The sequence below is a fragment of the Hyperolius riggenbachi genome, chromosome 1 (genome assembly GCF_040937935.1).
Source record: "Hyperolius riggenbachi isolate aHypRig1 chromosome 1, aHypRig1.pri, whole genome shotgun sequence".
NCBI lineage: Eukaryota > Metazoa > Chordata > Amphibia > Anura > Hyperoliidae > Hyperolius > Hyperolius riggenbachi.
In genome coordinates, this window is record NC_090646.1 from 681,310,461 (window position 1) to 681,323,886 (window position 13,426).

General features: G+C 50.7%; 1 protein-coding gene across 4 annotated transcripts in view; it reads right to left on the reverse strand.

The window, feature by feature from the left end:
• LOC137532562 (NACHT, LRR and PYD domains-containing protein 12-like) overlaps positions 1-6,305 on the reverse strand; it is a 213,506-nt gene extending 207,201 nt beyond the window's left edge. For all 4 annotated transcript variants that reach the window (XM_068253228.1, XM_068253218.1, XM_068253199.1 and 1 more), the window contains exon 1: positions 6,209-6,305. The gene's annotated coding sequence lies outside the window, so the exon portion shown is untranslated. The remainder of the gene's footprint in view (positions 1-6,208) is intronic.
• Between the last annotated feature and the right edge of the window lie 7,121 nt (positions 6,306-13,426).

Here is a 13,426-nt window from a genome sequence, read left to right on the forward strand (position 1 = left end):
ACTCCTAGCCTTCCACTCAACTCCTAGCCTTCCACTCAACTCCTAACCTACCACTCAACACATAACCTTCCACTCAACACATAACCTTCCACTCAACTCCTAACCTTCCACTCAACACATAACCTTCCACTCAACTCCTAACCTTTAACTCAACACATAACCTTCCACTCAACTCCTAACCTTCCACTCATCTCATAACCTTCCGCTCAACTCCTAACCTTCCACTCAACACATAACCTTCCACTCAACACATAACCTTCCACTCAACTCCTAACCTTCCACTCAACCCCTAACCTTCTACTCAACACATAACCTTCCACTCAACTCCTAACCTTCTACTCAACACATAACCTTCCACTCAACTCCTAACCTTCCACTCAACACATAACCTTCCACTCATCTCCTAACCTTCCACTCAACTCCTAGCCTTCCACTCAACTCCTAGCCTTCCACTCAACTCCTAGCCTTCCACTCAACTCCTAGCCTTCCACTCAACTCCTAACCTTCCACTCAACACATAACCTTCCACTCAACACATAACCTTCCACTCAACACATAACCTTCCACTCAACTCCTAACCTTCCACTCATCTCCTAACCTTCCACCCATCTCCTAACCTTCCACTCAACTCCTAACCTCCAACTCAACACATAACCTTCCACTCAACACATAACCTTCCACTCAACTCCTAACCTTCCACTCAACCCCTAACCTTCTACTCAACACATAACCTTCCACTCAACTCCTAACCTTCTACTCAACACATAACCTTCCACTCAACTCCTAACCTTCACACATAACCTTCCACTCAACACATAACCTTCCACTCAACACATAACCTTCCACTCAACACATAACCTTCCACTCAACACATAACCTTCCACTCAACTCCTAACCTTCCACTCAACACATAACCTTCCACTCAACTCCTAACCTTTCACTCAACACATAACCTTCCACTCAACACATAACCTTCCACTCAACTCCTAACCTTCCACTCAACTCCTAACCTTCCACTCAACCCCTAACCTTCCACTCAACACATAACCTTCCACTCAACTCCTAACCTTCTACTCAACACATAACCTTCCACTCAACTCCTAACCTTCCACTCAACACATAACCTTCCACTCAACACATAACCTTCCACTCAACACATAACCTTCCACTTAACACATAACCTTCCACTCAACTCCTAACCTTCTACTCAACACATAACGTTCCACTCAACTCCTAACCTTCCACTTAACACCTAACCTTCCACTCAACACCTAACCTTCCACTCAACACCTAACCTTCCACTCAACACCTAACCTTCAACTCAACACATAACCTTCCACTCAACACATAACCTTCCACTCAACTCCTAACCTTACACTCAACACATAACCTTCCACTCAACTCCTAACCTTACACTCAACACATAACCTTCCACTCAACTCCTAACCTTCCACCCATCTCCTAACCTTCCACTCAACTCCTAACCTTCCACCCATCTCCTAACCTTCCACTCAACACATAACCTTCCACTCAACACATAACCTTCCACTCAACTCCTAACCTTCCACCCATCTCCTAACCTTCCACCCATCTCCTAACCTTCCACTCAACACATAACCTTCCACTCAACACATAACCTTCCACTCAACTCCTAACCCTTACCCTCCCCCCGTAATTTGAAATCTTAACTGTTAACCTCCCCCGTTTAACTCCTAACCTTTACCCTCCCCCTTAACCCCTAACCATCACACCCTCCCCTCCATAACCCCTAGCACTTAACCTCCAAACCTTAACTCTTAACCCTCCCCCGTTCCCACCCCTCCATAAAGTGGACCTGAACTCTTGCACAGGACAGAAGGAAAACATAGAGAAATGCACCCTGTATGTATTTACAGAGTTTAGCCTGTCTAATTCCCTGTCATCTGTGACTAATCACAAGTTGTAATTTGATCTCTCTCCTGTGTTATGCTGGGATTACACCATACAATTTTCTGTTAGAATGCATAATTAGATTATTTTCTGTAGAGAATGGTCATTATCTCTGGTGCATTGTCTTCTGTTTATCTCCTGATGAGTAGATGGTAAGATAGATACATTTCCAACATGTTGAACTTTATCTATCTGGCAGGTAAATCTAACAGGAAATTGTATGGTGTATTCCCAGCATTACATGACTGCCTATTGCAGATAAGCTCATCTGAAAGCACAGGATGTTAATAATCTGTCTGCTTCCATGAATCAGGAAGTAGAAACTGTGCAGATTTATTTTTAGGATTTGTATCAGCTGTAACAAAGAAATTCTTTTATTTTTGTTTAAAGCAGATCTGTGATGTAAGTAAAAAGTATTAAAATACAAAATTCCACCAAATTCCTCATTCTGACCCCACTTCATCCAGGGTATACATGGCGCAGGGGATGGCGGTAAACATGGGGCGGGGCACAGGGGGATGGCAGTATACACAGGGTGGGGCACAGGGGGATGGCGGTATACATGGGGCAGGGCACAGGGGGATGGCGGTATACACTTGGCGGAGCACAAGGGAATGGCGGTATACATTGGGCGGAGCACAGGGGGATGGCGGTATACACTGGGCGGAGCACAGGGGGATGGCGGTATACACTGGGCGGAGCGCAGGAGATGGCAGTATACACAGGGCGGAGCGCAGGGGGATGGCGGTATACACTGGGCGGAGCGCAGGAGATGGCAGTATACACAGGGCGGAGCGCAGGGGGATGGCGGCATACACAGGGCGGAGCGCAGGAGATGGCAGTATACACAGGGCGGAGCGCAGGGGGATGGCGGCATACACAGGGCGCTCCGCAGGAGATGGCAGTATACACAGGGCGGAGCGCAGGGGGATGGCGGCATACACAGGGCGGAGCGCAGGAGATGGCAGTATACACAGGGCGGAGCGCAGGGGGATGGCGGCATACACAGGGCGGAGCGCAGGAGATGGCAGTATACACAGGGCGGAGCGCAGGGGGATGGCGGTATACACAGGGCGGAGTGCAGGGGGATGGCGGTATACACAAGGCGGAGCACAGGGGAAGAGGGTATACACATGGCGGATGGCGGTATACACTGGGCGGAGCGCAGGAGATGGCAGTATACACAGGGCGGAGCGCAGGGGGATGGCGGCATACACAGGGCGCTCCGCAGGAGATGGCAGTATACACAGGGCGGAGCGCAGGGGGATGGCGGCATACACAGGGCGGAGCGCAGGAGATGGCAGTATACACAGGGCGGAGCGCAGGGGGATGGCGGCATACACAGGGCGGAGCGCAGGAGATGGCAGTATACACAGGGCGGAGCGCAGGGGGATGGCGGTATACACTGGGCGGAGCGCAGGAGATGGCAGTATACACAGGGCGGAGCGCAGGGGGATGGCGGTATACACTGGGTGGAGCGCAGGGGGATGGCGGTATACATGGGGCAGGGCACAGGGGGATGGCGGTATACACTTGGCGGAGCACAAGGGAATGGCGGTATACACTGGGCGGAGCACAGGGGGATGGCGGTATACACTGGGCGGAGCACAGGGGGATGGCGGTATACACTGGGCGGAGCGCAGGAGATGGCAGTATACACAGGGCGGAGCGCAGGGGGATGGCGGTATACACTGGGCGGAGCGCAGGAGATGGCAGTATACACAGGGCGGAGCGCAGGGGGATGGCGGCATACACAGGGCGGAGCGCAGGAGATGGCAGTATACACAGGGCGGAGCGCAGGGGGATGGCGGTATACACTGGGCGGAGCGCAGGGGGGTGGCGGTATACACTGGGCGGAGCGCAGGGGGATGGCGGTATACACTGGGCGGAGCGCAGGAGATGGCAGTATACACAGGGCGGAGCGCAGGGGGATGGCGGTATACACTGGGCGGAGCGCAGGAGATGGCAGTATACACAGGGCGGAGCGCAGGGGGATGGCGGCATACACAGGGCGCTCCGCAGGAGATGGCAGTATACACAGGGCGGAGCGCAGGGGGATGGCGGCATACACAGGGCGGAGCGCAGGAGATGGCAGTATACACAGGGCGAAGCGCAGGGGGATGGCGGCATACACAGGGCGGAGCGCAGGAGATGGCAGTATACACAGGGCGGAGCGCAGGGGGATGGCGGTATACACAGGGCGGAGTGCAGGGGGATGGCGGTATACACAAGGCGGAGCACAGGGGAAGAGGGTATACACAGGGCGGAGCACGAGGGATGGCGGCATACACAGGGCGGAGCGCAGGGGAATGGCGGCATACACAGGGTGGGGCACAGGGGAATGGCAGTATACACTGGGCGGAGCTCAAGGGATGGCGGCATACACAGGGCGGAGCACAGGGGAATGGCAACATACACAGGGTGGGGCAAAGGGGGATGGCGGCATACACAGGGGGGAGCACAGGAGATGGCGGCATACACAGGGCAGAGCGCAGGGGGATGGCGGCATACACAGGGTGGGGCACAGGGGAATAGCGGTATACACAGGGTGGGGCACAGGGGAATGGCGGTATACACAGGGCGGAGCACAGGAGATGGCGGCATACACATGAAAGAGCGCAGGGGGATGGCGGCATACACAGGGTGGGGCACAGGGGGATGGCGGCATACACAGGGCGGAGCACAGGGGAATGGCGGCATACACAGGGTGGGGCACAAGGGAATGGCGGTATACATTAGGTGGAGCACAGGGGAAGAGGGTATACACAGAGTGGAGCACAGGGGAATGGCGGTATACACAAGGCTGAGCACAGGAGATGGCAGCATACACAGGGAAGAGCGCAGGGGGATGGCGGCATACACAGGGTGGGGCACAGGGGGATGGCGGCATACACAGGGTGGAGCACAAGGGATGGCGGCATACACAGGGCTGAGCGCAGGGGAATGGCGGTATACACTGGCTGGCGCACAGGGGAAGAGGGTATACACAGGGCGGAGCACAAGGGATGGCGGCATACACAGGGAAGAGTGCAGGGGAATGGCGGTATACACAAGGTGGAGCACAAGGGAGGGCGGCATACACAGGGTGGGGCAAAGGGGGATGGCGGCATACACAGAGCGGAGCACAGGGGAAGGCGGTATACACAGGGCGGAGCACAGGGGAATGGCAGTATATCCAGGGGGCGGAGCACAAGGGATGTCGGCATACACAGGGTGGGGCACAGGGGAATAGCGGTATACACAAGGCGGAGCACAAGGGATGGTGGCATACATAGGGCAGAGCACAGGGGGATGGTGGTATACAAAGGGCGGAGCACAAGGGAATGGCGGTATGGGCGGAGTACAGGGGAAGGGGGTATACACAGGGTGGAGCACAGGGGAATGGCGGTATACACAGGGCGTAGCACAAGGAAATGGCAGGATACACAGGGCGGAGCACAGGGGAAGGGGGTATACACAGGGCGGAGCACAAGGGAATGGCGGTATACACTGGGCGGAGCACAGGGGAAGGGGGTATACACAGGGCGGAGCACAGGGGAAGGGGGTATACACAGGGCGTAGCACAAGGGAATGGCGGAATACACTGGGCGGAGCACAGGGGATGGAGGTATACACGGGGCGGGGCACAGGAGATAGCGGTATACACAGGGTGGAGCACAGGGGGATGGCGGAATACACGTGATGGGGCACAGAGGGGTGGCGGTATACACAGGGTGGAGCACAGGAGATGACGGCATACATAGGGCGGAGCACAGGGGATGGAGGTATACACGGGGCGGGGCACAGGAGATAGCGGTATACGGGGGGGGGAGCGCAGGGGAAGGGGGTATACACGGGGCGGAGCACACAGGATGGTGGTATACAGAGGGCGGAGCTTAAGGGATGGAGGTATACACAGGGCGGGGCGCAGGGGGATAGAGGCATACACAGGGCGGAGCACAGAGGGATGGCGGTATACAACGGTGTAACGGTCCATCAGGCATATTGAGGGTGGAGGGGAGCAGGGAGGGGGATGGTCCAGTAGGAGTGGAGTAGGGAGGGGCACGGACCTGTAGGAGTGGAGGGGGCGTGGTCCAGTAGGGGCGTGGTCCAGTGGGAGTGGAGGGAGGGGGCGTGGACCTGTAGTAGTGGAGGGGAGCATGGAGGGGGCGTGGTCCAGTGGGAGTGGAGTGCGGGGGCGTGGACCTGTAGGAGTGGAGCACAGGGAGGGGCGTGGTCCGGTGGGAGTGGAGGAGGGAGGGGGCATGGACCAGTAGGAGGGGCGGGATAACGCGCTCACCTGCACAGAAGAGTCAGCTCTGAGTCACGGCGGCCGCACCTGTCACAGCGCCGCGGGGATCACTCCCGCACTCCTCCCTGTACACACCCTCAGCAAGACCAACATCCCGCTCTAACTGCACCGCCCAATCACAGCGCAGCACCAGATATGCACCGCCCAATCACAGCGCAGGAGGGAATCTGCACCGCCCAATCACAGCGCAGCACCAGATATGCACCGCCCAATCACAGCGCAGCAGCTAGATACACGGAAAAGCGATCAGCAGGTGCGGGCTGGTGGTGACGTCACTGCGCTGTGCGCAGGGAAGTGAGCCGCGCCATGTTGGATGAGGGCAGCATAGGACAGTGGACTATGACGGGAAGAATGGCCACAGTGTGACGTCACACATAATACAGGAGATCACCAGAGATCCTGCTCTGAGGCTGATGGCAGCTGGTTACAGCAGCACAGCCACCAGTATAATCTCCACATGCAGCTTCTCCTGCTTCTGAAAGCCTGTGACTGGGGAAGGATTAGAGGATTATTTAAAGAAAATCTGTAATGAGAGTAACCTTCCCTGGGGGATACTCACCTCGGGAGAGGGAAGACTCCGGATCCTATTGAGGCTTCCCCCGTCCTCCTCAGTCCCACAGCGGTGGTGAAAATCCTCCCGGAACGCCGGGGATGTAAATATTTACCTTCCAGCGCAGGTGGAGTATCAGCTCTCCGCCTCAGAGATAGGCAGAAATAGCCAACCGCTGTCTGGCCACTCTACTGCTCAGGCACAAGTCTCCTGTGCAGTACAGCCTGGAGGACGTCCGATGACGTCAGCGCGACACGCACATTGGAGCGCACAAGAAGCCCGACCTGGAAGCCGGCCTGGCCAGGTCGGGTGCGCCACCGGAGAAGTCCGGAGCGGCGTCGAGGGCACGTCCTGCCTGCCATGGGCTGTAGGAAGCCCCAGGTAAGTGGTTTAGTATTTTTCTTTTTTTTAACATGTCCGTGGATCCTCCCTTTAAAGGATACCAGAGCCCAACCCTCTAGGAGAAGCAGGGGAGCAGGCATGTCGTGGTAAGCCGACTGGCGGCGATGACCAGCTTTGCAGGACTCGCGGCTGCTGCCCGGAGGGGATCAGGAGGATGACGCGGGCACAGGGAGAGTCCAGGGGGCTGCAAGAAGCCCCAGGTGTGTTAAATCATTTTTTTTTATTTTGTCTTAAATATATAGGCCCTGTTCACATCTAAAATTGGTGACGCCCAAAGTCTTTTGATTTTTTTGCGCAGGGCGACCGAAGGCGCTTATCTCACGCTGCGTTTTTTTGTAAAGTGCTTTTGCAAAGCAATTCCAATAAATACTTATTTATTCATGAAAGCGCTTGGGAAATCATTATATAAAGCATTTTTTCAAACTCTTTGCGACTTCCCTATACCTTCCATTGAGACAAATCACCCCAAAAATGGTACAGGCAGCACTTTGGTGATCGGATCGGAATCGAACCTCAGATGTGAAAACTCTCACGGAATCATTGTACAAGCGCTTTTAGAGCGATTTTGAAAATCACTGGCGCTTAAAAAAAGGCGAAACTGCCCTAGGTGTGAATAAGCCCTGAAAGAGTACTTGGGGTAAAATAGGCAGAGGCTGTAGTGACAGATGGAGGATGGGAGCGGGTCGCGGAGTGAAATACTCACCTGTCCTCATGTCATCCATCCAGGCTAGTGAATGCTCTGCCTCCCTCCCGGAAGGGCCTTTGCAATTTTTTTTTCATGTTTAATGGCGCCAAGGTTCTGTGCACATCCGCCTGCATGGCTGCGGCCCGCCCTCAGCTCAGCAGCCACCAATCAGAACATGGCTGCCGAGCTGGGGGCGGGCCGCGGCCACGAAGTGGAGGGTTCTGAAAACTTTGGCATCTTCAGATACATTACCACCGCTGCACTGCTGAGGAGAGGGGGCGGAGCGTCGCTCTGCCCGAAGACTTCAGGACAGGTAATGTATACAACCCAACGACCCCCCATCCATCTTCATGCAGACAGAGCCGGTCATTACAGGCTCTATTTTACCATAAGTACTCTTTAAAGAGAACCCGAGGTGGGTTTGAAGAATATTTTCTGCATACAGAGGCTGGATCTGCCTATACAGCCCAGCCTCTGTTGCTATCCCAAACCCCCCTAAGGTCCCCCTGCACTCTGCAATCCCTCATAAATCACAGCCGTGCTGCTGACAAACAGCTTGTCAGAGCTGGCTGTGTTTATCTCTATAGTGTCAGTCTGCTGCTCTCCCTGCCTCCTGCAGAACTCCAGTCCCCGCCTGCATCCCTTCCCTCCCTGCTGATTGGAGGGAAGGGACAGGGGCAGGGAAAGGAGCTATGCAGGAGGCGGGGGAGCAGCTGAGACTGACACTACAGATGTAAACACAGCCTCACAGCACGGCTGTGATTTATGAGGGATTGCAGAGTGCAGGGGGACCTTAGTGGGGTTTGGGATAGCAACAGAGGCTGGGCTGTATAGGCAGATCCAGCCTCTGTATGCAGATAACATTCTTCAAACCCACCTCGGGTTCTCTTTAAGATAAGCAGGGCTGTGGAGTCGAGGAGTTGGAGACGGGGCAATTTTAGGCACCCGAAGTCGGAGTTGGAGTCGTGGTTTCATAAACTGAGTCAGATGAATTTTGTACAAAATCCACAGCCCTGTTAAAGGGAACCTAAACTGAGAGGGATATGGATGTTTCCTTTTAAACTATACCAGTTGCCTGGTTCTCTTGCTGATCTCTTTGGCTGCTATTGTGGTTGAATATCACATCTGAAACAAGCATGCAGCTAATCCAGTCTGACTTCAGTTAGAGCACCTGATCTGCATGCTTGTTGAGGGGCTGTGGCTGAAAGTATTAGAGACACAGGATCAGCAGGTGAGTCAGGCAACTGGTATTATTTTAAAAGGAAAAATCCATATCTTTCTCAGTTTAGGTTCCCTTTAAGTATTAGACTAAGGAGTCGAGGAGTCGGAGCCATTTTGGGTACCATGAGTCGGAGTCGTGGTTTCATAAACTGAGGAGTCGGAGTTGGAGTCTAAAGATTTTTGGACCGACTCCACAGCCCTGAAGATAAGTGCATAAAAAGAAGGGAAAAGTCAGCACTGCTGAGCATTGTTTTATTGCACAAATCTGCATGGAGATATGACACTCAATATGGTAGCATAAATTGCACATACCAGTAAGTGAAGTGGATCAAAAGATGCAGTGGGTGCTGGGCACTGCTTGCCTTATGGCCGGGCTGCACTTCTACGGAGGCTGTAAGGTGGTGGGAAAGCATTTCCTGTATATATACACTTGTTAACCTTTATAGTGGTAAGAATGTGCCTGATTTGTCCAGCTAAAACATGCTGAAATCCGTATGGACGAGTCAGGCTTGTCCATGTTGCCAGGGAGATTTCTAGCTTCTCTGCGTCGCCATCCCCACTTTTTTGGCATCTGTGAGCTTCCCTAGGACTGATGGATGCCGGTCAGCACACTGTGGGTAGTGATCTGTGCTTCCCACAGTGTGCCAACCCACATCTATCCGTCCCAGGGCAGCCCAAAGGGAGCCTGTGCTCCAAAGTTTTAACCTACATAAACAAAATTTCCTACGTCAATGAAAGAATGATAGTGTAAACCATCGAAATATCATACAAATCGATTTAACCTACAGTATGTTTATGAAGTGTCAATAGGTTGTTTTCATGAATATTACAACAATAAAGTAATTTAGTAGGTGAACAATCTAAATCTCGATGTGCCCAAAATAAACTGGTCAAATTATATGTACAGTATTATATAGTATGGAAGTTTGATGTAGGCTTTTTAGTAAATATTCCATAGAGATTAACAAATGAGTAATTTTGCATTTCAGAAATGGCTACATAAAGAAAATTAGTCAAAGAAATGTAGGAAAAAATGATAATGTAATAGAAATAGATGAATAGTACCAATGAAATTACTTATACGTCGGTTACTCCTACACTCGCTTTATTAGTATTTTTTTGATTGGATAATTTAGTTTGATTATTCCGTTAGATCGAATATAAAGATTTTTCCAGCATGTCCGATCCAATTTTTCTAGAAAAAAACAGGATAATCGTTCAAATTTCTTGGTCGGGAAAAAAAAAACATTTTCAACTTTCATTCGATTTGATCATTTAGATCGAATAAATGGGAAAATCAAACGTTTTTATTGTATCGTGTATGGGCACCTTTAAGGGTACTTACCTAGAGAGAGGGTAGCCTTTGGATCCTAATGAGGCTTTCCCTGTCCTCTTCACCCTCCGAAAGTGACAATTGCTTCATTATTGTAATGTTGGTAAAAATGATGATAGTTAAATTAGATTAATAATACCATCAAAATTGCCTACACGTCAGTATTGCCTTCACTAGCTCTATTAGGCTAGGTCCACACTTGTGCAATTGCAAATCGGATCCGTTTCAAACGGATCAGTTTAAAAAAAAAAAAAAAGAAGTCTCTCCCCGTTTTTCAGTTTTTTGTCCTTTTTGCAGCATACGTTTCCAGTCTGTGGAAATGTATCTCCAGCCCTGGCCCGTGGGTGGAGGGGGGGCCGCCATGCTGGAGGGGGTAGCAGCAGGAAGAAGGGTAGCGGGCACAGCGGCATGGAGGGGGGTCGCCCCCCCCCCTCTCACCTGAGTCCCCCCTTCCCCGCTCCTCCTCCAGCTTGTTTCTTTTAAAAATCGTTTTAAGTCAATCTACTTCCTTGCGTTCCACCGCTTGCCGCGTCACTTCCTGCAATGCCGCCTTCTGTAGTACTTCATTGGGCGGCATTGCAGGAAGTCACGCGGCGAGTGGTGGAACGCAAGGAAGTAAGTTCCCCGCTAGCTGAGACATTGATTTAAAAACGATTTTTTAAAAGAAACTAGCTGTAGGGGGAGCAGGGAAAAGCTCAAATGCATGCAAAACTATGATGGAAGCTAAAATTTCTCCATAGACCAGTATTGCATTGTTTGGATGCGGGCATACATTTTAGTCCAGGGGGGGCGGTGTGCGCCACAGCGATTAACCATTCAATTGTACAGTATTGGGTCAGGGATGCGCAGCCTTCTACCTATATTTTGTTTTCACAGTTCTGTAACTACCAGGCTAGCAGCACCCATTGTGCTATCCTGTTTTGCATGGTAAGTATTTAGTTTTGCATATGTTTTGCATCTGTCTGATTGCTGAGTGTGCATTTGAGCTATATAAGCGGTGCATATGAGGTGATGAGTTATTCAGTTGTAGCCCATGTTGGTGAGCGCTTGCTCTGTTTTCTGCTGTCTGTATTGAATGTAAGTTACACATTTTAGCATAGCTGCTGCCAGGGTAAAGACATTTGCTTTTAACTTAGGTCAGTTTAGTGTTAGGACATCTGCTCTGGAGATTTACCTCAACGTTGGTGCAGATGTCCAGTATATTATATTTTTGCATGCAAAACTATGATGGAAGCTAAAATTTCTCCATAGACCAGTATTGCATTGTTTGGATGCGGGCGTACATTTCAGTCCAGGGGGGGCGGTGTGCGCCACAGCGATTAACCATTCAATTGTACAGTATTGGGTCAGGGATGCGCAGCCTTCTACCTATATTTTATTTAGGGATGTGCAAGGCCTCTTTCTCTTTTTGTGTACACTGGACTTCATGTTGTTTGGCTGATTGCACTCCCTCTGTGTTCTGATTCAGCCTCCTGTGCATGGTCACTTTTCTTTTTTTTGATTGATCCTCTTCATCCTCTGATCCAGTCCTTCAAAAGGGACACTAGTAATTATTTACCTATAGGGATCTGGCATAGGCACAGTAGCCACTCCCAGCTCGTGCTTCGGCGGTAATAGCGGAGCCCGATTGGGTCCGCTTACTGCGCAGGCAGTGATGTGCCTGGGTGCACAGTCAACCAGCTTGTTGGCTGTTCTTCCTTGGGCTGCCAGCGCTGTATGGAGAGTGTCTAGGATAAAGGGGAGGGCCTCATTAGGATCCTGAGTCTTCCCCCTCCCAATTTAAGTACCCCCTAGGGGCACATTTTTTTTCCCTTCAGGTACTCTTTCAAGCATTTTCTACAGGTTAATAGACCGAAGGGGAGCCTTACAGGAAAATGTATTAATTAGAAGATCATTTATTAATTTTAATAAGATGCTTTGGGCTCTAGCTATCCTTAGTATACCTAGAGCTGCGGCGTGTGCGAAGATCTTCAATCAAGGTCACTGACGATATTGGTCTGGGACATTCCTGATGATATGGACTTTGGATTTTTTTTTTCTATGGTTCATGTAGAACACTAAAATACTTTTCTCATTGTTGCATTTTTATTTCTTGTTAACCCTTTGCTGAAATAGATAAGGGGTATTATGTTCTCCTAAACTCCTTGCACCCGGGGAGGTGGCTGGCAGCGCAGCTTAATGTGAGGAAGTGCCCGCTTTGCCTGCCTTACACAGCAGCACTCGATGCCATGTAAGCAGCGTGCCTTCCTTAGTTACACACTTTGCTTACATACAGTGCTGCCCATAATTATTCATACCCCTGGCAATTTCTATTCAACCAGCAAGTAATTTTTTTTGACAGGAAATGACATAGGTGTCTCCTAAAAGATAATACGACAATGTACAAGAGGCATTATTGTGTAGAAAAAACATTTCTCAGCTTTTATTTACATTTGAGCAAAACGTGTCCATTCCAAAATTATTCAAACCTTTCCCAATAATAAATAGAAAAGCCTTTATTAGCAATCAAACACTTCTTATAATTGCAGACCAGCTTTTAGCATGTCTTCACTGGTATTTTTGCCTATTCATCTTTCAAGTTGGAGGCTCTTCTTGATATCACCCTGATCTTTAGTTCCCTCCACATATTCTCAATTGGATTCAAGTCAGGAGTCTTCTTCATCAGTTTTGCTGTGTGTTTTGGATTATTGTCATGCTGAAATGTCCACTGATGCCCAAGGCAAAGTTACTCTGCAGACTGCCTGATGTTGTTGATAACTATTATGTATTGCTCTTTTTTTCATGGTGCCGTTTACTGTGATTAGGTTCCCTGGTCCATTGGCTGAAAAACACCCCCAAAGCATTAGGTTCCCACCACCATGTCTGACAGTGGGGATGGTGTTTAGGTTGAAGGCTTCTCCTTTTTTACGCCAAATGAAGGAAACCTCATTGTGACCAAACAATTCAATTTTTGTTTCATCTGACCATAACACAGAAGACCAGAAGTCTTTTTCTTTGTCCAGATGAGCATTTGCA